General features: G+C 44.1%; 1 protein-coding gene across 1 annotated transcript in view; it reads right to left on the bottom strand.

The window, feature by feature from the left end:
- PTAFR (platelet activating factor receptor) overlaps positions 1-26,346 on the bottom strand; it is a gene marked incomplete at its 3' end in the record, with an annotated part of 34,193 nt that extends 7,847 nt beyond the window's left edge. Inside the window, exon 1 of the mRNA XM_082679505.1 lies at positions 26,268-26,346. The remainder of the gene's footprint in view (positions 1-26,267) is intronic.
- Positions 26,347-26,547: the final 201 nt, after the last annotated feature.

Here is a 26,547-nt window from a genome sequence, read left to right as displayed (position 1 = left end):
TTGGAACATGGCAGAGAGGATGGAAATGGAATGATTTGGGAGATAGAATGGACAGAACTTAGAGATGCACGGGATAGTGGTTGAGAGAAAGGGAGGAGACACGGATGGCCAGGTTGTCTGGCCCAGATGAATGGAGCTGGGTGGCGTCTGTCTTCACGGAGATGACACTGAGGAAGAAGAGTGTGGGGCATAGAGGATGAACTTCGTAGGGGCCATATCACAGGTGGAGTGCCTGAGAAACACCCAGGAGGATCCAGGGTTAAACCCTGAAGAGCCCAACATTAGAAGAGAATGGACTTCCCTGGCAGTCCAATTGTTAAGACTCTGCACTTCCCTTTCAACAAAATTCAACACCCATTTATGATAAAAACCCTCCAGAAAGTAGGCATAGAGGGAACCTACCTCAACATAATACAGGCCAAATATGACAAACCCACAGCCAACATCATTCTCAATAGTGAAAAACTGAAAGCATTTCCTCTAAGATCAGGAAGAAGACAAGGTTGTCCACTCTCACCACTATTATTCAACATAGTTTTGGAAGTCCTAGCCATGACAATCAGAGAAGAAAAAGAAATAAAAGGAATCCAAATCAGAAAAGAAGAAGTAAAACTGTCACTGTTTGCAGATGACATGACACAATACATAGAGACTCTTAAAGATGCCACCAGAAAACTACTAGAGCTTATCAATGAATTTGGTAAAGTAGCCAGATACAAAATTAATGCACAGAAATCTCTTGCATTCCTATACACTAATGATGAAAAATCTGAAAGAGAAATTAAGGAAACACTTTCATTTACCACTGCAACAAAAAGAATAAAATACCAAGGAATAAACCTACCTAAGGAGACAAAAGACCTGTATGCAGAAAACTATAAGACACTGATGAAAGAAATTAAAGATGATACAAACAGATGGAGAGATATACCATGTTCTTGGATTCTTGGAAGAATCAACATTATGAAAATGACTATACTCCCCAAAGCAATCTACAGATTCAATTCAATCCCTAACAAACTACCAATGGCATTTTTCACAGAAATAGAACAAAAAATTTCACAATTTGTATGGAAACACAAAAGACCCCGAATAGCCAAAACAATCTTGAGAAAGAAAAACGGAGCTGGAGGAATCAGGCTCCCTGACTTCAGACTATACTACGAAGCTACAGTAATCAAGACAATATGGTACTGGCACAAAAACAGAAATATAGATCAATGGAACAGGATAGAAAGCCCAGAGATAAGCCCACGCACATATGGCCACCTTATTTTTGTTAAAGGAGGCAAGAATATACAATGGAGAAAAGACAGCCTCTTCAATAAGTGGTGCTGGGAAAACTGGACAGCTGCATGTAAAAGAATGAAATTAGAACACTCCCTAACACCATACACAAAAATAAACTCAAAATGGATTAAAGACCTAAATGTAAGGCCAGACACTATAAAACTCTTAGAGGAAAACATAGGCAGAACACTCTATGACATAAATCACAGCAAGATCCTTTTTGACCCACCTCCTTGAGAAATGAAAATAAAAACAAAAATAAACAAACGGGACCTAATGAAACTTCAAAACTTTTGCACAGCAAAGGAAACCATAAGCAAGATGAAAAGACAACCCTCAGAATGGGAGAAAATATTTGCAAATGAAGCAACTGACAAAGGATTAATCTCCAAAATTTATAGGCAGCTCATGCAGCTCAGTATCAAAAAAACAAACAATCCAATCCAAAAATGGGCAGAAGACCTAAATAGACATTTCTCCAAAGAAGATATACAGATTGCCAACAAACACATGAAAGAATGCTCAACATCACTAATCATTAGAGAAATGCAAACCAAAACACAATGAGGTATCACCTCACACCGGTCAGAATGACCATCATCAAAAAATCTACAAACAATAAATGCTGGAGAGGGTGTGGAGAAAAGAGAACCCTCTTCCACTGTTGGTGGGAATGTAAATTGATACAGCCACTATGGAGAACAGTATGGAGGTTCCTTAAAAATCTAAAAATAGAACTACCATACAACCCAGCAATCCTACTACTGGACATATACCCTGAGAAAACCATAATTCAAAAAGAGTCATGTACCACCATGTTCATTGAAGGTAGGAACAGGATGGTCAAGATGAAGGAGGAGGACCAGGGGACCACCACGCAAGACCCAACAGAAGAAAGTTTCAAGAGTGTGGCAGCAAGTGGCCAATGGTGTGAAAAGCCTCAGCGAGATCCAGCACAATGAAGACAGGAAAGCAAACATTGCACAGGGCCACTCAGAAATCTATCTCCCTGATCAGACGGACAGTAGTTTCCTAAGTATGCGTTCAGGAGTGAATGAGAGGCAAGGAAGTGGAATGTCAAATTCTCGTTTGAGAAGCTGAGTTAAGCAAATAAAGGCTGTGTGTGGACCTTGTATGTATCTTGATTTAAACAAACTAACTGTAAAATATATATATATATATATATTTGTTAGACAGCTGGGAGAACTCAAACACAAAGTATTAGATGGAATTAAGAAATCGATGCTGGGAATTCCCTGGCAGTCCAGTGGTTAGGACTCAGCACTGGTCGGGGAACAAAGATCCCGCAAGCTGCAAGGCACAGCCAGAAAAAAAAGAAAAGAAATTGATGCTAATTTTGTGAGGCTGTGATCGTGATATATTGGTTATATACTTTTAGATTTTTAATTCCTTATCTATTATACACACATATTGAGGAATTTATAGGTAGGATTACACAGTATCTCAGTTTTGCTTTAAAATATTCCAGGAAAAACATGCCAGTGTGCTAATCTCAAATGAGAAGCAGGAACCCAACCTGAGACAATGTGTACTCAGGTCCTTCCGAACCCAGAGCCTCCCCAGTCCACACGGCCCTCACAGGAGGCCCAGCAGAGGTAGGCCTTTTCCTTCCAGATACAGGACCAGAATCAGTGTGGACGTCTTGGGCGGAACCCCTGCCTTTGCCAGTAGCCTCGTCCTTGGCGCCTCCAATACCCACCACCCAGGCCCTTCCTACTTCTGCTGCCTTCTCTCCAGTCACAGGTCCCCAGGTGACTCCCACTCCCTTGGCCTTCATCCCAAACATAATCCCTTTGCACCAATAGAACCCTTGAAATCACCCAAGATGTAACCAGCCTAGTCTCCTCTGGGTCTGGGGGCTCATACATCCACGCCTTCATTCATGCTCCCCTCCCTCTCTCTGCCCAGCTGACTACTGATCATCCTTTAAAGCTGTTCAGGCCTCCTTTCCTCCAGGTAGTTTTTCCTAAGCCTCTCCGACTCTTTCACATCCTGCCTCTCCCCCAAGACCCGGTTAAGTGCCCATCCCCTGGGCTCCCAAAGCTCACTGAAATTGCCTGTGTGTGTCCTTCTGCCACTAGGCCTTAGCTTCTTGAGGAATGAGCCCATGTCCATTCATTCACCTGACATCCTGCTGACTGCCCAGCACTGTGTTGGGGACACTGTGGGAATAAAACAGGCAAGATTCTGGCCCTTGAGGAGCTTATACTCTAGTCATGGAAAACAGACAAAAATAAGTACAGAGATAAATGAACAAGGTAATTTCAAATTGTGATGAATTCAATAAAAGAAATAAAAATAGTGACATGATGAAGATTGGATAGAGGGCTACTTAAAATAGAGTGACCAGGGAAGGCTTCTCAGAGGAGGTGACATATAAATGAAACTAGAGGCAGATATACCATGAAGCCAAGGAATTAAGCTTTAAGACCCCTTCCTAGGCCTTGTTCCTAATTGTATATTTATAATTTTGTGTCTCTTAAAGAGGGGCCCACATATTGTATAAGCTTCAGAGTCCTACAAAACCTGTGTCTTCCCCTGGCTAAAATCTAAAACGTGAAAAGGAACGAGTCAAGAGAAAATCTAGAAGAAGCATATTCCAGGCACAGGGTGTCACGTGCAAAGGGCCTGCAGTGGGAATAAGTTCATCATATTCTGAGCTAAAAATAAATGTGTCACATTCAGGGAACTGAAAGGTCACTGTCCCCAGAGAAATGGGAAGAGTAAGATGAGATCTGAGGGCAACAGACCCCAAATCACTCCTACGCCATGGTAAGGAGTTTGGGTTTTATTCTATAAACATCAGAGGGCCTGGACTATGTCAAGCACATGAGCAGCAGGATCTCTCTCTCCAGCTGCTGGGCAGAGAATAGAGGGTAGGGGACAAGAGTGGAAGCAGAGAGACTATGTCAGAGGCAAGAGATGGTGGTGACGTGGACCAGAAAGTAGCATTTCCAATTCCTCTCTCCATCCCCAGCACCCAGCACAAGCTTGGCCAGAGTAGGAGCTTAACAAACATTTGTCTAGTGAACAAATATCTAGCAACTAGCAAGATTGACTCTTTTGTGAGGGCTGCAAGAGGGCTGACCCAAGAAGATGGTAGAGGCCTGATCTCTCCAGTGACAAAAGAGCACCAGTGGCTGCCTGCTCCCCAGAGCAGCCTCCAGGCAAGGCAGAGTGAGCCCTCTACAACCTCATTTACTCAAAGTGTGGTCCTTGCACCAGCAGCAGCAACACCACCTGTGAGCTTGTTAGAAATGTAGAACCTGACTCTACCTCAGGCCTGCTGTTTCAGCATCTGTATTTTAACAAGATTCCCCGGTGATTGACGCGCACACTGAATGTTGAGCAGTGCTGTGCCTCCACACGCTGTCAGCCACATACTTGCCTGTCCTAACACCTTCCATGGCTCCCCATTGCCCAGGACCAAGTGCAAGCTCCTTCCCCATCTCATCTCCCACCAGCCTCTACTACCACTCACCCTCTACTCCAGCCACAATGAACTTCTTGCTGCTTCTCTAAAAACTATTTCTCCTCAAACCTCTGTGCCTTTGCACATGCCGTGGCCCCTACTGAGAATGCCTTTTGCCTATTGCTTTACCTAGCAAAATCTTACTCATCTTTGAAGACCTAATCTAAAGAGTGCTTCCCCCGGGACGCCTTCTCCCTTTGCCCCAGGCAGAATGAGTTGCCTCCTTCTCTGGGTTGCCATGGTACTGGGCACATTCCTCAGCATAGCATCTGACACTGTATGTTGTAAATATTGATTTCTGTGCCCTTCCTCGCCAGGCTGAGAGCTTCTTGAGGGCAGAGACTAGATCATTTTTATCTCTTTATCTTCAGTGTCAGACATTAAAGACTGAATGAATGAATGACCAAGCCCTGACAATTATTCAGAGGAAACTAGTATGAAGGAAAGGTGTCCAGTCTCTCTGGGGGGAAAAGGCAGGGTAGGGAAAAGGCCTCTGGAGTCAGAAAGACCTGGCTTCTTAACTGGCTCTGCCATTTACTTGCTGTGTGACCTTGGGCAAGTGACTTCACCTCTCTGAGCCTCAGTTTCTTCATCTGCAAAATCTTATAAGCCAAACAATGTTTCCAAAGATAAGCATGCAAAGTAGCCACAAATGGCCAGGACTTCCTCTCACTACTGGCCCAGTCACTTGGAGCCAGGGGAGGGGACTGTGGATCACCAGTGACCCCAGGGACTCTAACCCACATACTGGCTTTCCTGCCAGCTCTGGACAGGGTGTTGGGCTAATGCCAACAAAGCTTTCAACGCCTCAGGAAGGGAAGGAGCATTCGGAGGGAGAAGGACGAGGAGACTCAGACCACTCAACTTAACACGTGGGCAGGGCTCCCTGATGGATCAAGGCCGGGCAGCAGGCCCAGGCCCAGCATTTAGCTGGGGGGTGGGCTAGGGGGGCATAAATATTTATGGAGACAAGAAGAATTCTACCACCTGTATCTCCCACCCTCTGCCCTGCAGAGTATTCAGTCCCAACCCCCACTGACTGCCATTCCCATACTGTCTGCAAACAATCCCAGCCCCTTAGGGGACCTAGAGAAAGGGCTCCCATCCTCAGCTGGACAGTCAGAGGGACCACTGAGATCTGGGCAGAAGGAATTACGTGCTGATTACTTCCCCAGTGTGGACTGTGGGTTGGGACGTTGGGTTTACCAGTCAGACTGGCCCCTAACATTTGTGGGGCCATTTGGGGTCAAGAGTACAAATGTCTAAATATTTATAAGCTATAAATCAGTCATATCTAACTTCATGCACATTCCATGAATCAGCAGCTCCTCGCAGCCTGGCAAGCCTGGGAGCATGGGAGGGGCACTGGCTCCAAGTGGGCGCTCCCTCCGGGATCCAAGGACTCCGAGCTCTGTGGGGGAGGGCATGACTGGAGGGGAGCCAGAGCCAGCCCACCTAAGCTCAGGGCACTGGGCATCATTCACTGATTAAATGAACAGACACCTCTTACCCATGATCGTATTTCCTCCTCAAATCAGCCTTGCAAGGTGAGTTTTACAAAATGCCCATTTTTCCAGCAAAAAAATGATGTCAGAGAAGGAAACAGACTTGTCCACAGTCACATAGCTGGGAAGTGGCCAGTGAGATTTTGAACTCCAAGGCCCATCCTGTCTCTCCCAGGCCGAGCTGTGGCCCCTGGTGGAAGCAAACGACTCCTTGGCCAACTCATCCACTCACAGACCTGTCCTATTGCCTGAGAACAGGCGCTTCAGAGGCTGCAAGGCCCCGGGAAGAGTTGCCTTCGACCTGGGGCCCTGCTTTTACCTTTGCTCCCCAAAGTGGGGAATTGAACAGGGCAAAGGCAGGGGAGGGACTGCTCTGCATTCATCTAACTCCTGCCAGGCAGCGTTGAAGCTGGAATCAAATCCTGGTTCAAACATTAAACTCACCCCATGACTCTGTGTCTCTGTCTCTTCACTGGTAAAATGAGGATTTAAAAATGAGCCTAAGAGAAAAGGAAATTAAGAAAGTAATCCCATTTATGATACCATCAAAAAGAATAAAATACTTAGGAATAAACTTAACCAAGGAGGCAAAAAAGTTGTACACTGAAAACTGCAAAATATTGCTGAAAGGAATTAAAGAAGACACAAATAAATGGAAAGACATCCTGCGGTCATGGATTGGAAGATTTAATATTGCTAAAATGTCCATACTACCTAAAGTGATCTACAGATTCAACACCCTATTAAAATCCCAATGGCATTTTTTGTAGAAATAGAAAAAATAATCCTAAAATTCATAAGGAATCTCAAAGTACCCCCAGGAGTCAAAACAACCTTGAGAAAGAAAAACAAAGCTGGAGGCCTCACACTTAATGATTTCAAAACATATTACAAAGTACAATAATCAAAAGAGTGTGGTATTGACATAAAAACAGACATGAAGACCAACGGAACACAATAGAGAGCCCAGAAATGAATCCCTACATATATGGTCAAATGATCTTTGACAAAGGTGCCAAGACTACACAATGAGGAAAGGATAGTCTCTTCAACAAATGGTATTTGGAAAACTGAATATCCACATGCAAAAGCATGAAGATGGACCCTTATCTTAAACCACATACAAAAATTAACTCAAAATGGATTAAAGACCTAAACATAAGACTGGAAACTATAAGATTCCTAGAGGAAAACCTAGAGGGAAATCATCATGACATTGGAATTGGCAATGATTACTTGGGTATGATACCAAAAGCACAGGTGACAAAAGGAAAAATAGACATTTGGAACTATATCAAACATAAAAACTTCTGTGTAGTAAAGGAAACAATCAACAGAGTAAAAGCCAACCTACCAAACTGTAGAAAATATTTGCAAATAATATAAGGGATTAATATTCAGAATATATAAAGAACTCTTACAACTCAATAACAACAAAAAAATTTTAAAATGGGCAAAGGACTTGAAGAAACATTTCTCCAAAGATATACAAACGGCCAACAAGCATATGAAAAGATGGGGAGGGATGGATTGCGAGTTTGGGATTAGCAGATGCAAACTATTATATATAGAATGGATAAACAACAAGGTCCTACTATATAGCACAGGGAACTATATTCAATATCCTGTGATAAACTATAATGGAAAATAATATGGAAAATAATGTATATATATATATATATATATGTATAACTAAATCACTGTGCTATAGAGCAGAAATCAACACAACATTATAAATCAACTATACTTCAATAAACTAAATTTTTTTTTAATTGCCAAGAGGCAGGGGGGAAAAAAAGCATATGAAAAGATGCTCAACATCACTAATCATCAGGGAAATGCAAATCAAAACCACAATAAGATATCACCCATTAGGATGGCCTCAATCATAAAAGTAGAAAATAACAAGTGTTAGTGAGGATGTGGAGAAATTGGAACACTTATGCACTCACTGTCGGTGGGAATATAAAATGATGCAGCCACTATGGAAAACAGTGGGGAGGTTCCACAAAAAATTAAAAATAGAACTCCCAAATGATCCAGAAATCTCACTTCTGGGTATATTTCCCAAAAAAAAGTGAAAACAGGATCTTGAAGAAGTATTTGTATACCCAGGTTCACAGCAGCACTAGTTACAATAGCCAGGAGATAGAAGCAACCTAAATGTCCATCAACAGATGAATGGATAAACAAAATGTGGTATAATGGAATACTATGCAGCCTTAAAAAGGAAGGAAATCCTGTCCTATGCTACAACATGGATGAAACTTGAGGATATTAATAAGTGGAATAAAACAATCACAAAAAGACAAATCCTGAATGATTCTACTTATATGAGGTTTCTAAAGTAATCAAACTCACAGAAACAGAAAATAGAACGGTGGTTGCCAGGGGCTGGAGGGAGGGAGAAACAGGGAGTTGATGTTCAATGTGTACAGAGATTCAGTCATGCAAGATGAAAAAGTTCCAGAGATCTGTGGTATAACATGTGCATATAGTTAACAATACTTTAAAATTGTTAAGAGGGCGAATCCCTCTTACATGTTTTTTACCACAATAAAAACAATTTTTAACGGGTCTCAGAGATGGCAGATTTGAAAATACATTGTATAATTTTAACTCGGAATCATATGGCTCAGCTTTTTTTTTTAATAGTTGTGTGACATTTGGTAAAACTGCTTCCCCTCTTTGGGTCTCATCTATAAAATGAGGACAATAACACATCTACCCTATAGAGCTTTTTGTGAGCACCCAGCAAGATAAAGGATATAAAGTATTTGGGAAAGGACAGTGGTTAAGATCACAGACTCTGGCGTCAGACAAACCTCCGTTCAAATCCTGTCTCTGTCCTGGCTTCACGACCATGGTCAAGCTTATCCTTCTCTGAGCCTCAGGTCCTTCCCCCGTAAATGGAGTTGATAATATTTCAAGCACATAGCTCCCAGCATGGTGCGAAGATTCAATGAATAATGTAACACAATTTCAGGTATTCATGAGCAACAGCTCTAAAAAGCTGTATCTACAGGGAATCCAGACAATCAGCTGATTAGATCAGATCAAACGTTTCTCAAAATAGCACCACTGTCATTGCAACCGTTCACATCTAGCTCATCCCAAGTTTACCCCAGCTTGAAGCCACCTATATCAAGCTTCCAGATATATCATTAACCCTGAAAACTTCTGGGAACCAGTCACATCTTTTTATGGCAGCTAGAGACAGTTGGCAAAATGCTATCAGCCGATTCTCGCCCAAGACAATTTCACCTCCATAAGCCTCTGTTCATTCATCTGTTTAAAAAAAAGAATCCTAACACCACATCATAGCATTTTTGTAAGGATTAAATGGAAAATGCCTGATCTATAATAAGAGCTCAGTGAATGCTAGCTACTGTTAGTCTTACTTCTCTGCCCCAGAAAGGGTTAGAGGCGTCACCTTTGGTTCCCGTAACAAATCACACTGCATTATAATGGCTGTTGATTTCTCTTTCCGTTCTGGGCTGGGAACTCCCTGGGTACAGGTCCTCAGGCATTACACACACACACACACGCACACGCGCACACACACACACACACATACACACAGAGTCACATTGTCCCTCATCCTTCACTTCCAAACCTCTCACACCAGCTTCAGCCACTCCCAGCCCTTAGATTCCCTGGGACCAATAACACACCATAGTTCAGGGACTTCCCTGACGGTCCAGTGGTTGGGACTCTGTGCTTCCACTGCAGGGGGCACGGGTTCAAACCTCGGGGAACTAGGATCCTGCATGCCATACGGCGGCCAAAAAGTATAAATAAATAAATAAATAAAATAAAGGTTTAAAACACCATAGTTTAATCATTTCCCTTCTGTGAGTCCTAGTTTTCACATCAATAAAACAGAAATGATATGAACATTGACCTCACAGTATAGCTTTGAGGTTGAAAGCAGGTAAACTTCTAACATGCTCAATAAGTGAGTTACCTCCTATTCTGGCCTCCCCTGATGCTTGACATTTGTGCCCTGGCTTGGCCATGCCTCTGTGCTTCTGGTCATATCCTCTAAAAATTCCCCTCATGGAGTGGTTTCACTACCATTTGTCCAGGAAACAGAAGGATTTGAGGGGCAAATAAAGGGAGCAAGTTTCCTGACCTCTGGGGAATTCTGCACTAGGCTCTACATGGTTTCCAGTACAAGGAGGCTAGCACCACGCTAGGTACATTTATTGGTGGATGAATGGAGCTCATTGTCCGGGAAGAGGTCAGGGACAGGGTCTAGGGCCCCAGAGATGGGGGATGGCCTGGGCATCAGAGTTTCCCAACTTTCTTTCTCACTTGGGGCCCACCTGATCCCAGGTTTATATATTATATTGATGAGACTCAGTCTCTGCTCATCTGATCTAGGACATCCCTGTGGAGTTGGGGACCCTGAGCCTGGCCTGAGTCTCTCCTTCTGGGTCCAAGATACCCAGGTAGTATCTGTCTGTGAGTCACCCTCCCCCACTTCTTGCCTCCTGGAAGTCAGCCAGGGCAGGGAAGAGGAAGCACCCAAGGAGGTGCTTCTTCCTCTGGGTTTCCCCAGCAAGGGCACACCTCTGTTATACCAGGAATCATTCTGACATCTTCAGGGGCTGGCCCAAGGGAAAATGTAGGTTGCAGGACACAGGCCCTGCGGTCACACAGACTCAGATCTGCACCTGGCTCTGCTCTTTCCTAGCTGATCTTCAGCCCTTGAAGCCTCTCTTTCTTCATTTGCAAAATGGTGATAATAGAACCTTCCTCATAGGGTAAGTTATAACTGCAAAATGAAGCAACTGATGCACGAGGTTATTGATCAAAAACTGTGAGCTCCTCCCTCCCCCTCAGAAAATGTTTGTTGAATGAATGAATGAATGAGCAAACAAATCAGCAATGTACCAAAGCAGCCACATATCTCCTCCTTTGGAAGCAGCAACCAAGGGTGGCTGAAGAGAAATACGAATTACGATCAGGAATTACGATCAGAGGATCTGGGCTCTGATCTCACCCACCACCTAGAGTGAGTCTCTCCCCAGTTCTAAGCCTTGGGATCTTCATCTGCACACACCCCTCCCCAACCAAACCTCAAACACTATTGCGAAAAGGAAGATGGTTGGGTGTGGTAAAGGGTTTGGTCAAGAGTAAGGCATTTGGGGAATTGAAACGGACTTTATAAACTGAAGAGATCTGCAGAAATTTTTGACATGCTTCTCCCATCAGCCAGCTGAGCTCAGCTCCAAACTTAGACCCTGAAGGTCCCCTCCTGTAGAATTAAGAAGGGGGGAGGGGCTGCCGAGTGGTGGTCTTCCCCCCACATAGTCTCCCCCACCACCATCTCATTCACACACACACACACACGCACACACACACACACACTCTAAGCACCTGGAACACAGCTGTGTATTCAGTCAAGAGCTAAATCAGAACTTCCTGAATGCTTGGGGAGAGACTCCGCTGGTCCCCTCATTCTCTACAGATGAGCAAGTGTCTGGGCAGCAGCCTCCATTCACCACACCCACATCTGGACCTGCCAGTGAAGGACAGGGGCTACCAGCCTGTGCTCTGTCCCTACCCCCTGGAACCTGCTGGGGAAGCAGGTTGTGAGCCAGGCACTTTGTACCAGCAACCTGGTTATCCTCTTCATCATCCCCCTGGAAAAACCCAGCAACTAGTGAATTCCTAAGTACGCAGCGCCGTACCAGACCCTTTACCTCTCCTGATCTTCAGGCTGGGGAGACAGCGTTATCCTTATTTGACAATTTGGGAAACGGAGGCACAGAGCGGGGATGTGACATGGTCAAGGCCACACAGCTAGTAAAGCAGATGGCTTCCAGCCCCTGAGATCTAGGTAGCCCCCTCTCATCACCTTCACCACTTCCAAGTGAGGTCTCTGAGGTCACTTCAGCACTGCCTTGGCCTTAGAGAACCAAAGAGGGAAGTAAATTCCCTGGGAAAGTTTGGTCATGAGGAATTCTTTTTAAGCAAGAGCCTCTGGGCCTGAAGAAGATGCCAAAACATTCCCTTAAAAGCAGAAACACTGGGACTTCCCTGGTGGTGCAGTGGCTAAGAATCTGCCTGTCAATGCAGGGGACAAGGGTTCAAGCCCTGGTCCGGGAAGATCCCAGTTGCCGCAGAGCAACTAAGCCCGAGCGCCACGACTACTGAGCCTGAGCTCTAGAGCCTGCGAGCCACAGCTACTGAGCCCGCGTGCCACAACTACTGAAACCCACGCGCCTAGAGTCCAAGCTCCACAACAAGAGAAGCCACCGCAGTGAGGAGCCTGTGGGCTGCAACAAAGAGTAGCCCCCGCTCACCGCAACTAGAGAAAGCCTTGCGCAGTAAGGAAGACCCAACGCAGCCAAAAATGAATTAATTAATTAATTTTAAAAATTAAAAATAAACCCCAAAACAGAAGCACTTGTTTGCTTAGACACAGTCTAGGGGCCATGACCTTGGTCTCCTGAGGACATTGTAACACACCTCCTCCTGGCCCGGCCAGGCCTGGGACGCCTCTTACCTGTCCCGGGGCAGCGGCCGCCTCTGTCAGATCTGAGTATCTGTCTGCAGCCCCGGCCTCTGTGCTGTCTGGAATCGCAGAAGTGAGGAAACAGAGCACATCCCTGCCAAGTCACCCACAGGAGGAAACGTCATGACCCCAGGGCCCCTCCACAGAAACCTCAGAGTTGGGTCACCGAGGCCCTGGGCACTGCTCGGAGGTTTCTCGCAGAGAAAGGGGCAGGGTGGGGTGTGGGCAGCGGCCACCGAGCCGGGAGCTGGGGAGGAGGCAGAGAAGAAGCAGACAGGGAGAGAGCAAGAGGGGTGAGAGCGTGCATTCGAGACAGCACAAGTATGAGGGAGAGGGGAGAGGAGACGTGAGCGAGAAAACAGAATAAGAGAGAGAGTCAGGGGAAAGGAGAGATGGAGGAGACAGGCACACACAGAGAGACAAACGTAAACACAGAGAGAGAGCATGAGAGGAATGAGATTTGAGGACAAAAACCAAGGGAGTTACAGAGAAAAAGATGAGACAGTAAGAGCGCCTGTGTGTGTGTGTGTGTGTGTGTGTGTGTGTGTGTGTGTGTGTGCGCGTGCGTGCATGAGCATGAGAGAAAAGACAAAAGAAAGGGAGAGAAGGAGGAAAGGGAGAGGCAGCTGGAGTATAAAGAGGATGAGGAGAAGGGAGGAACTCGGGACAGCTGCTGTGGTCAGTGCCATGGCCCGGCTGGGCTCCCCTGGCGACCAAGGAGCACCAAGGCCAAGGAACCGATGGGGACAGAGCCCTGCGGGGCTGGGATTGCCGGGGAGGAGGGCTCTCAAGACCCGGGGCAGGAGTTTGGCAGCGAGTGAGTTGGAGGGAATAGGTGAGGGTGAGTAGGTGTGGGCAACTGAGCAGGTGAACGCAGGTGAGTCTGTCAGTGAGCCTGTGCGTGTGTGAGTGTGCATGTGTGTGAGCGTGCGTGCGTGTGTGTGTGCATGTGTGTGAGCATGTGTGTGTGAGTGTGTGTGTGAGTGTGCGTGCGTGCGTGTGAGTGTGCATGCGTGTGTGTCTGTGAAATTCCGGTGGTGGAGGCTTTTTGTGTGAACAGAGGTGAGAGATGGGCCCAAGGTCCCTGCCTCAGTTTCCAGTCTATTTATCCACGCATTCATTTAACCAATAAACGTTTATTGAGCCCCGCAGGCACCGGGCACTGCAGAGGACACTGTCTAAGGAAGCAAGCCCCTCAGCTGAGAGCCAACCCAAAAGCCTCCCACACAGGGCGGGAGACAGGTCTAGACAGGACCGGGGTCCCACAGCCGGGCAGGTGCAAAGCAGAGGTGGTAGTACGGGCTCCTGACGCCCCATGCAGGGTCCGGCCTCAGCTCTGCCCTGGGTGTCTGGACTGGCCCCCTCCTGCTCTTTGGGACCCCACTGCTGCTCCTTATCAAAGCCAAAAATGGACCTCAAAGGACAAACCACCTTTAACATGTGAAGAACTAGAGCCAAAATCTGCCCCCTCCCCCAGCTGCACCCCCATCACACACAGGTGGACACACTCAAACCACCTAAGCACACAACCCTTGCACGCTCACGTACACTCAGTACACACCATCATGCAGAGATACCCAGTCATAATTACATCTCCCTACTCACCTGCACACTCACAAGCTCAGGTGTCACATCTGTCATGCCCTCACTCACAACTGCCCAGCGTCACCTCCTTCCTCGTGCTCATTCACACACTCTCCTCAGATCCTAAGATGTGGCCCAGGCCTCCTGAGAGGGACTTTGAAAAGGCCCAGTTTGGTCATCCCTTCTCATCTCCCTTGGAGGCATTTTGAGCCTTGAGCACCTGAGACAGGAGAGAACGTGGTGGTCTGTTCATCACGTTCAACCTTCACACAAACTATCCACCAGAGCTGAGGCCCTAGCTCTGCTCCCCAACTCAGATCCTCTTCTCCCAAACTGGCTTCTCCTTCTCAGCCATCCCCCAGCCACCACGTTCCAGAGGCACAGAGGGACCTCCAGGATCAACCTTGACCACAGACTGAAGGACACCTGGCTCAACTCCAGGCTCACGCCTGGTTTTCAATAGTCCCTCATGTATGTGCACGGAGCAATCGCAGTTCAGCACTCTTTGAGATTATCAATAATCAGGGCAGGTAGGCAGAGGTTATTATCCGCATTTTACAGATGAGGAAACCGAGGTTGACTCCTCTCTCTCACACCCACGTCATTCTGTTACCAATTCTGTCAGTTCTACTTCAAAATATATCCAAATCTGAATCTAATAAAGCCTTTAGATCCAAACTTCAGTTTGTAGGAAATACAGGCAACAAAGGAACAAATTAAAGGGCATTTCAGAGAAGCAATCTGCCAAATCCAGAATGTGAGACCAGGACAATCTACAGGAGAACTGACCCGGTTCCTTCGACAACCACGGCGGGGGGAGGAATGGCGAGAGGGCTTTTAATCTAGGAATCCCTAGATTAAAAGAGACTTAAGAGATATAAAAATCAAATGCAGGGACTTCCCTGGCGATCCAGTGGTTAAGACCATTCTTCCACCTCAGGGGACACGGGTTCCATCCCTGGTCAGGGAACTAAGATCCTGCATGCCGTGCAGCGCAGACAAAAAAAAAAAAAAAATCAAATGCAACCTGTGGGTCTTGTTTGGAACCCGTATCAGTCAAGTCAACTGTAAAAAGATACATGTATCAGTTAGGGTCCTGGAAAGAGATGGCACACTCAACGTGGGCAATCTGAGGAGGAAGGGATTACTTAAAGAGATGCAGGCAGGTCTAGAGAACCAAAAGGAATAGTGTAGTCGTCCAAGGCTGCCAAGAGTGGGATGCCCTTTTCATCTGAAGGGCTGAGGAGAGGGGGCAGTTGCTGGAAGACAAAGAGGGTAGCTATTTGGAAAAGGCTGCCTGACACGAGTTGTGACCTTGTGTAGGCTGTTGTAGCTGGTCGTCAATGACCAGGCAGAGGGGGAACCAGGACATAAATACCCAAATCTCTCTCTTCTTCCACCCTCTGGTTTCTTACCAGTGCCTCCCATTGGCTGAGCCCAACCAGAAGCAAAGGAGATGGATAATGTTGTCCATACAGATCAGCCTCTGGGGGCACAGAGTTGGGTGGAGATGGGTGGAGAGTGGATCTGGAGGGGAAAACAGAAGATATCCAGGACAGACACATTTGAGAAAATCAGGGAGAATTTCATATGGGCAGGATTTTAGATGGTTCTAAGGGATTTAAAAAATTTTATTAGAGCATAATGGTGGTGTGGTTATATAAGAAAATGTTCATATATATGGAAATATTTAGGGATGAAATTACAGGGAAATGGTTTAAAATATTACAGTAAAATAAGGGGAGAGAGAGAGAGGAGGGGAGGGGAGGGAAGGGAAGGATGAAAGGAACGAAGGAAAGAAAAAGAGAGAGAGAGACAAAATATTGAATCTAGAGAATGGGTATTTTGTAGGCTGAATAATGGTCCTCAGAAATATCAGGTCCTAATCTCTGGAACCTGTACATGTTACCTTATGTGGCAAAGATTTTGCATGTACAATTGAATTACTGCTCTTGAAATGAGGAGATTATCCCAGATTATCCAACTGAGCCTTAATGCAATCACCAGCACCTGAGTAAGAGAGGAAAACTTGATACAGACAGAAAAGAAGGCAATGTGGCCACAGAGGCAGAGTGATATGGCCACTAGCCAGGAACACCAGCAGCTACCAGAAGCTGGAAGAGACAAGGAATGGCCTCCGCTCTAGAGCCTCTGGAGAGAACGCCAAAAAGAAAAAAAAAAGAAACTGATTTTGGAGTTCTGGCCTCCAGAATTGTAAGAGAATAAATGTGTGTTGTTTTAAGCTGCCAAGCTTGCAGTCATTTGTTACAGCAGCTGTAGGAAACTAATACAGGCGCACAGGGATTTATTATACTCTTCCCTCTCTTCTTGTGTGTTTGGAAACTTTTCTAATAAAGTTGTGTTTGTGCGTGCTCAATTCACAACACTACCTATGAAATAGTCTTGCCAAGGAAAAAGAAACAGAATCAGCAAGTTCAACCACCAGTTTACAGGAAATAGAGAAGAGGAACAGATCATAGGTTACCCTCAGCAAATTCAGACAGCAGTGAACGCACAGAACAAGCAACCTGGTTTCTTCAACAAATAAATTATAAGGGAGAAAAAAGATGATGGAGGAACCTATAAATTATGAGAATTAAGAGGCATAGCAGCCAAATTGCTGTGTGTGAGCCTTTTTGGGATTCTGATTCAAACAAACTAGACAGAGAGTGAGAGAGAGAGAGAGGCAAAGAAAGAGAAACTTATGAGACAATCAGAAATTTGAACACATCAGATATTCAATTATATTAAGGAATTAATGTTGATGGTTAGGTTAATGACTTCACAGTTATGTTAAAAAGAATTCTTATCCTTTAGAGAAACATATGAAATATTTACCGATGAAATTATGTATTTGGGATTTGCTTCAAAATAAAATGGGACGTACCTCAACTGAAAAAAATGGGTTGATAATTGTTGAAGTTGGCTGATGGTATGTAGGGATCCATTATACCATTAAGTGCACTCTTGTATGTATTTGTAATTTTTTATAAGAAAAGTGTTTCTTTGTTGTTTGTTCTTTAAAATAATTCAACGCTTGTTTAGATTTTAGAGGTGAGAACAACAGTGAAAAAGAAAATTGTCTCAATGCTATATAATGAATAATTGTGTCTTGGGATGGACTTTTCTTATGATAGCGTCTCATTAGGATGTTAGGTGCTGTATCTCATACAACATAAATGGAAGTAAAAACATTGTAACCTGGAAAATTCTGTTAAATGAAAGAAAAGAATAACAATAAAGATGTTGACTTCAATGATGTACAAACTGAGTGTGAATAAATTAGTCTCATGAAACTTGAGAGTGTAAAGAAGCACTCTCAAAATAATAAAATAGTAAATTATTGTCCAAAATGATTATGTCAGTAACCAAAAGAATAAATTAAACTGAATCACTTTGCTGCACACCTGAAGCTAACACAACATTGTAAATCAACTATACTTCAATTTAAAAAATAAAATAAAATAATTTTTTAAAAGGATGAATTAAATATTATAAGCAGGCATTTGACTCTAGCAGTCATTCTCACCAGGGGCTACTTTGCCCTCCAAGGACATTTGTCAATGTCTGGACGCATTTTTGGTTGTCACAAGTGGCAGGGGAGGAGGGGACTGGGGTGCTGCTGACATCTAGTGGGTAGAGACCAGCAAGGCTGCCAACCAACCTACAATGTACAGAACAGTCCCTACAACAAAAACATTTCTTTGGCTCAACATGTTAATAGTGCTGAGGTTGAGAAACTCAGGATTATATCATCTACATTCTAAAGAGTTTATATATTCAAGTAGGCCTAAAAAAACCTTTTGACGGAATTCCCTGCAGGCCAGTGGTTAGGACTCCAAGTTCTCACTGCCGAGGACCCGGATTCAGTCCCTGGTCGGGGAACTAAAATCCCACAAGACATGCAGCCTAAAAAATATATTTTGGGAATCTTATCATCAGGAAAATAAGGGGTTGCTTATTTAAAGAGTGGCCTTGGGACTTCCCTGGTGGTCCAGTGGTAAAGAATCCACCTTCCAATGCAGGGGACACTGGTTCAATCCCTGCTCGGGGAACTAAGATCCCACATGCCGCAGGGCAACTAAGCCCGCGTGCCACAACTACTGAGCTCTCACGCCTCAACTAGAGAGCCCATGTGCAGCAAACTACAGAGCCCACGTGCCCTGGAGCCCGCGTGCCACAACTAGAGAGAAGCCCAAGCGCCACAACGAAGAGCCCGAGCGCCCCAACGAAAATATTCCTCGTGCCACAATGAGCCGCTTGCCGCAACTAAGACCTGACACAGCCAAAAAAATTAATTGATTTTTTAAAAAGTTATGAAGATTGGAAAGGAAAAGCAAAACTGTCATTTTCACATGCAATATGATTTACAGAAAAATTAAAGCAATTCCATGGACAAATTATTAGAATCAACAAAAGACTTCAGCAAGATTTCTGGATATAAAATCAATAATAAAAATCAATCATGTTCCAGGAATTCCCTAGCAGTCCAGTGGTTAGGACTCGGTGTTTTCACTGCCATAGCCCGGGTTCAATTCCACAAGCTGCACGGCACAGCCAAACAAACAAACAAACGAAATCAATCATGTTCCTATAAACAAGCAATAAACAGAAAATGTCATTTTCAAGACACAATTTATGATACCAAGAAAACTGTCTTGGCCAAAGATACGTGTAAGGTCTTGATGGAGGAACTTATAAAATTATTGAATAAGAACTAGATGGATGGATAGGTGTAAAATATTCATGCATGGGACTGTCAGTATCATAAAGATGGAAGTTCTTCCCGATTTAATCAATAAATTCAGTGCCAGTTCAATCAAAATCCCGATAGATGTTAATTAACTAGATGGTGGGAATCCTTTTACAATGTTAGGGTTAGGGTTAGGGTTTACTATGATGTACACCTTAAATATCTTACAATTGCATTTGTCAATTATACCTCAATAAAGCTGGGGAAAAAATAGCATATGTAAAGCACTCAAAAAAAAAAAATCCCAGTAGAGTTCTGCAAGGAACTTTACAAGCTGATCCTAAAACTCCAAGTGAAAAAGCAAAGAGCCAAGAAATTTCTGAAGTACAATGAGAACATGCAAACAATAAGGACACATGATAGAATTTCCCCTATGATGTATCAAGTCTTATTATAAAGTTATAGTAGTAAGACAGGGTAGTATTAAGTACTAACAAAGGGACAAGCAGATAGACCAAAGGAATAGAATAGAGATCCCAGAAAGAGAGATCACAAATAGAGATCACACATATGGAACCTTGATACATATGACAGAGTTGCCATTACAGATCAATAAAAGAAGAGTAGATATTGATGCAAATCATTGGCTATCCATTAGGGGAAAAAAATAATAAAATTAGATTCCTACCTTGCACTATATCCAGAATTAAATTCCAACTGGCATAAAGACCTAACTATGAAAAGCAAAATAGAAAAAGCTTTGGGAGAAAATAGGGGACAATATGAGCTAAGGGTCTGGGAAATTTTCTTAAATTAAGACATAGAAATTATAAATAACAAAGAAAACTTTGATAAATATGACCATATAAAGTTTAAAACTGTGTATATCAAAAGATACTATAAAAATAGTAAAGAGACAAGTCACAGACCAGGAGAAGATATTTGTATCATATATATCAAAGAATTTTCAGGCATAACATAATATAAATTTCTAAAAATCAAAAACAAGACAAGCCCAATAGAAAAATGGGTAAAAGAAGAAGTAGGCAATTTACAGAAGAAAAAGTCTGAAGGCTAAGAAACCATAAAAATATGGTTAACATTTCAAAAAATCAGGAGTTCAAATTAAAACAACCAACCACCAGATTGGAAAAAATGAAAGTCTGCCAATTCCAAGTATTGGGAAGGATGTAAAAAAAAAATAGAAACCCTGGGCTTCCCTGGTGGCGCAGTGGTTGAGAGTCCGCCTGCTGATGCAGGGGACACGGTTTCGTGCCCCGGTCCGGGAAGATCCCACATGCCGCAGAGCGGCTGGGCCCGTGAGCCATGGCCACTGAGCCTGCGCGTCCGGAGCCTGTGCTCCGCAACGGGAGAGACCACAACAGTGAGAGGCCAGCGTACCGCAAAAAAAAAAAAAAAAAGAAACCCTCATTACACTGATAAAAAGAAACTACAAATGGCACCACCATTTTGGAAATTAATTTCATAATAAAGTTGAAAATGCACATTATTCCTAGTTACATACTGGAAATATTAATATTTGTATGTTTCTCAATGTAATCCTATACATATGTAAAAATGAACAGAGCTACATGTAATAACCTGGACAACAAACATAATGCTTAACTAGAAAAGCAAGTTGCAGAAGGATGCATACAGCATGATACTATTTCCTAAGACTTTAAACATTATTATTATTAGTGGACACACTACATATGCATCAACATATAAAGAAATATTCAGGTTATGATTACCTCTGGGGAGAGAGGGAGGGAGCAGATTTAGTGAGGATACACAGGAGATTCCTATTATATCTGTAATATTCTAGTTAACTCAGCAGTAGGTGCACAGGAATTTGTAATACGTATTTATATATATAACCTAAGTCTGAGATTTGCCTAGATAATTTGGAGAATAAGCCAAGAAAATGCCACATTGTATATCAAGATTCACTATAAAGTTGAAGTAATTAAGATAGGATGGGGAATTCCCTGGCGATCCGGTGGTTAGGAGTCTGCACTTTCACTGCGGAGGGCCCAGGTTCAATCCCTGCTCAGGGAACTAAGATTCTGCAAGTCAGCCATGCACACACGGACAGAAAAAAAGCACAAAGATAGACAAATAGTGCAAATGAACAGAAGAGAGAAAGAATCACTGGAGGAGGGGGATTACTACAAAACCAGAGGCCTCAGAACCCATAAGTCACTTGGGCAGCAGGTTCACTATGAGAGCCCTCTCGGGGATGGCCAGCCCTGATGCTTGGCAGCCCTGAATCCTCTTACTCCTCCTCATCATAACCTCAGTTTCTCTCTCTGACTCTCTCTCTCTCTTTCTCATTTACTCATCCTCCCTCAAACTCTGCCTCTTAACCACTGGGCCCCCTGAGCCTCAGATTCTTCATTTGTAAAGCAGGAATGACACCGCCAACCTCATCATGGCATTACGTCTGTAAAGGACAGTGCCAGGCAGCTAGTCCTCATTCTCCTCCCTCCTCTCCCCCTTCTTCTCCCTCATCCTCTCCCTCCTCTGGTCAGGGCTGAGTCCCACCTGCTCCCCCTCTTCAGACTGGGCACACCTTTGACAGCAGTGAGAACTGCTCCCCTCCACCAGCTTGTAAGAGGGGTCACCTCATCCTGCACTGGATCCTGAAAGGAAGACTCAGGGGTGTGGCAGGGCCCCCAGGGGTGAGATAAGGGGGAGAAGATCCAGGTCCAGCAGAATCAAAGGCAAGGGTCTCCCTGAGGATTTAGGGCAGGAGTGGACTTAGGTCTTAGGTTGGAAGGAGCCTTAGACCTTCTGGCCCCACTCCTCACCCCAGCAGATAGAGGAGGGGGAGGACATAGGAAGCCCCCAGAGTCTGGGCACTGCACTTGGAACTCTTACTGCTAGACTGCCCTGTAACTGTTGTTAAAAGAGAGGTCAGGAATTCCCTGGCAGTCCAGTGGTTAGGACTCCACACTTTCATGGCTGGGGCCCCAGGAACATGCGTACAATCCCTGGTCGGGGGAAAAACATCCTACAAGCCACAAGGGCAGCAAAAAAAAAGAGAGGTCTCCAAGGGGTAACTCGGGGGGTTTCCCCCAGACAGCAAAATTGGGTGTTTTGAGAACAAGGATCAGAGGGAGTCTTTTCACTGTGTGTCCTTTTCTATCTACTGAACTTTTGACTTGCTCATTTGTTACCTCTTTAAAAAAAACTTTTTTTATTTTTAATAAATAATAAAGAAGTGGAGGGACTTCCCTGGTGGCGCAGCAGTTAAGAATCTGCCTGCCCCAGAGGGCAGACAGCAGAAGCAAGAAGAACTACAATCCTGCAGCTTGTGGAACAAAAACCACATTCACAGAAAGATAGACAAGATGAAAAGACAGAGGGCTATGTACCAGATGAAGGAACAAGATAAAACCCCAGAAAAACAACTAAATGAAGTGGAGATAGGCAACCTTCCAGAAAAAAATTCAGAATAATGATAGTGAAGGTGATACAGGACCTCGGAAAAATAATGCAGGCAAAGATCAAGAAGATGCAAGAAACGTTTAACAAAGACCTAGAAGAATTAAAGAAAAAACACCCAGAAGAATTAAAGAACAAACAAACAGAGATGAACAATACAATAACTGAAATGAAAAATACACTAGAAGGAATCAATAGTAGAATAACTGAGGCAGAAGAACGGATAAGGGACCTGGAAGACAGAATGGTGGAATTCAATGCCGCGGAACAGAATAAAGAAAAAAGAATGAAAAGAAATGAAGACAGCCTAAGAGACTTTTGGGACAACATTAAACACAACAATATTCGCATTATAGGGGTCCCAGAAGGAGAAGAGAGAGAGAAAAGACCCGAGAAAATATTGGAAGAGATTATAGTCAAAAACTTCCCTAACATGGGAAAGGAAATAGCCACCCAAGTCCAGGAAGCGCAGAGAGTCCCAGGCAGGATAAACTCAAAGAGAAACATGCCGAGACACATAGTAATCAAATTGACAAAAATTAAAGACAAAAAAATTATTGAAAACAGCAAGGGAAAAATGACAACTAACATACAAGGGAACTCCCATAAGGTTAACAGCTGATTTCTCAGCAAAATCGCTACAAGCCAAAAGGGAGTGGCATAATATATTTAAAGTGATGAAAGGAAAGAACCTACAACCAAGATTACTCTACCCAACAAGGATCTAATTCAGATTCAATGGAGAAATCAAAAACTTTACAGATAAGCAAAAGCTAAGAGAATTCAGCACCACCAAACCAGCTCTACAACAAATGCTAAAGGAACTTCTCTAAGTGAGAAACACAAGAGAAGAAAAGGACCTACAAAAACAAACCCAAAACAATTAAGAAAATGATAATAGGAACATACATATCAATAATACCTTAAACGTGAATGGATTAAATGCTTCAACCAAAAGACATGGGCTTGCTGAATGGATACAAAAACAGGACGCATATATATGTATGGGTATGTCTACAAGAGACCCACTACAGACCTAGGACACTTACAGACTGAAAGTGAGGGGATGGAAAAAGATATTCCATGCAAATGGAAATCAAAAGAAAGCTGGAGTAGCAATACTCATATCAGATATAATAGACTTTAAAATAAAGAATGTTACAAGAGACAAGGAAGGAAAACCAGTCAAAGATACTACAAAAGAAGAAAATTGCAGACCAATCTCACTGATGAATATAGATGCAAAAATCCTCAACAAAATACTAGCAAACAGAATCCAACAACACATTAAAAGGATCATACACCATGATCAAATGGAATTTATCCCAGGGATGCAAGGATTCTTCAATATATGCAAATCAATCAATGTGATACACCATATTAACAAATTGAAGAATAAAAACCATATGATCATCTCACTAGATGCAGAAAAAGCTTTTGACAAAATTCAACACCCATTTATGATAAAAACTCTCCAGAAAGTGGGCATAGGGGGAACCTACTTCAACATAATAAAGGCCATATATGACAAACCCACAGCAAAAAAAAAAAAAAAAAGAATAAAATACCTAGGAATAAACCTACCTAGGGAGACAAAAGACCTGTATGCAGAAAACTACAAGACACTGATGAAAGAAATTAAAGATGATACAAACAGATGGAGAGACATCTTGGATTGGAAGAATCAACATTGTGAAAATGACTATACTACCCAAAGCAATATACAGATTCAGTGCAATCCCTATCAAATTACCAATTGCATATTTTACAGAACTAGAACAAAAAAATCTTAAAATTTGTATGGAGACATAAAAGACCCCAAATAGCCAAGGCGATATTGAGGGAAAAGAAAGGAGCTGGAGGAATCAGACTCCCTGACTTCAGACTATAGTACAAAGCTACAGTAATCAAGACAATATGGTACTGGCACAAAAACAGAAATATAGATCAAGGGAACAGGATAGAAAGCCCAGAGATAAACCCACACACCTATGGTCAACTAATCTATGACAAAGGAGGCAAGGATATACAATGGAGAAAAGACAGTCTCTTCAATAAGTGGTGCTGGGAAAACTGGACAGCTACATGTAAAAGAATGAAATTAGAACACTCCCTAACACCATACACAAAAATAAACTCAAAATGGATTTGAGACCTAAATGTAAGACCGGACACTATAAAACTCTTAGAGGAAAACATAGGAAGAACACTCTTTGACATAAATCACAGCAAGATCTTTTTGATCTACCTCCTAGAGTAAAGGAAATAAAAACAAAAATAAACAAATGGAGAAAAAAAAAAAGAATCCGCTTGCCAGTGCAGGGGACATGGATTCAAGCCCTGGTCCGGGAACCGCAGAGCAACTAAGCCCGTGCACCACAACTACTGAGCCTGCGCTCTAGAGCCTGTGAGCCACAACTACTGAGCCCATGTGCCACAACTACCGAAGTCCGTGCGCCTAGAGCCCGTGTGCTGCAACAAGAGAAGCCCCGCAATGAGAAGCCCACACACCCCAACAAAGAGTAACTGGCCGTAACTAGAGAAAGTCTGCGCGCAGCAACAACGATCCAACACAGCAATAATTAATTAATTTTAAAAGAAAAAAGAAGTGGAGTCTGAGGTCAGACTTACTTATGTCTAAATCCCGCTGCTGCCTCCTAGCTGTGGCATATCGGGGAAGTTTCTTAACCTCTCTGAGCCTATATCGAAACATAGCTGCAAAATGAGGATAATGGTATCTATCTACTTCATAAAGGTATCACATAATTAAATAAGAATAATACTTGCAAAATCAGTGAGCGGTATGTCTGACTCACAGTAGGCATGTGATAAATGCTAGCTGTTTTTTTTTTTATCATCAGCTTGTGTGGAGTCCCAGGGCCATCAGGAAGCTGCACTCAGACCGCTGGGAAAGGCGGCCCCTTGCATCATGCTCCATGATGTGACCCAGACCCCCAGCTCTGCTCCTGGCTGCCCCCCAGTACACAAACAGGGTCCAACGCGGGGGAGGTGAGAAGTGGGGATAATGCTGCTGGCTGGGCCCCAGCCCCTGCCCCAGCTGAGCAGTACCACCCAAGGATCTTGGGGACCTGTTTCGGGGTGTGAGGAGTTTCTATGATATGTATGTGTGACCGCATGGGTGTGTGTGTGTGTGTGCGTGTGTGTGTGGAGAGGTTTGTTTGCCGTGAGTGAGTGGAGGGTCTTTCAAGTCTGGGCTTCTTGTGTCCTGCAAGGGTTCATGTGTTCTGTGCGTCAGTGTTATTGTACATGTTGTATGTCTATAAGGATGTGTATTTCATCCTGTGAGTTACAACATACATCCTACAAGGGACTATTGTGTCAATTGTGACTGTGTGTATTGTGTGTAGTGGGTGGGGTCAGTGGATGTCAAGGGTCTGTTGTATGACGTGTATTTGTGAGGGGCCATGAACGGTGTCTGCGGGTGATGAGGGTGTGTTTTCTGTGAAGTGTGTGAGGGAATGCCACGTCTGTTGGTGATTGTGTGTGTTAAATGTCTATGAGGGGTGAAAGGATGTGTGCTGTGTCTGTGAGTGATAAAGGGGGTTGTGTGTCCATGAGGGGTGCTGACGGCGGGGGGTGGGGGGGAGTCTGACATAACCCAGCTGGGCGGACCCCTCCGGAGCCTGACCCCCCTCAAGGATTATGCAGAGCAGCCAGACAAAGTAGCCAAACCTGACCCTGTCCCACAGGCCACCAACCTCTTACCTGAGGAACTGCAGGGACAGTGGTCTAGGAGGCGAAAAGAGGCCGAGGGGGAGGTTGGGGCCGCCGAGAGCATGTTTCCTGCTGGCTTCTCAGGGAGCTCAGGAAGCGAGGAAGGAACAGGAAGGAGGCAGAAGGCGGGCCCAGACCCAGGTGCGTGACTCACTTGAGGCTGCCGTCCCCGGTTAGCAGTGGCGGATGAAGGATTAGGGAAGCCCTGCCTGTAGGCTCTGCTGGGTGAGCACAAGGCCAGGAAGCCAGCTCCTTGGGTGGGGCCCCAACT

Source organism: Grampus griseus (assembly GCF_964374135.1).
Source record: "Grampus griseus genome assembly, chromosome: 1".
In the NCBI taxonomy this organism is placed as follows: Eukaryota; Metazoa; Chordata; class Mammalia; order Artiodactyla; family Delphinidae; genus Grampus; species Grampus griseus.
The sequence above is the reverse complement of the archived record's forward strand: the minus strand, read 5'-3'. Positions and strand labels throughout refer to the sequence as shown.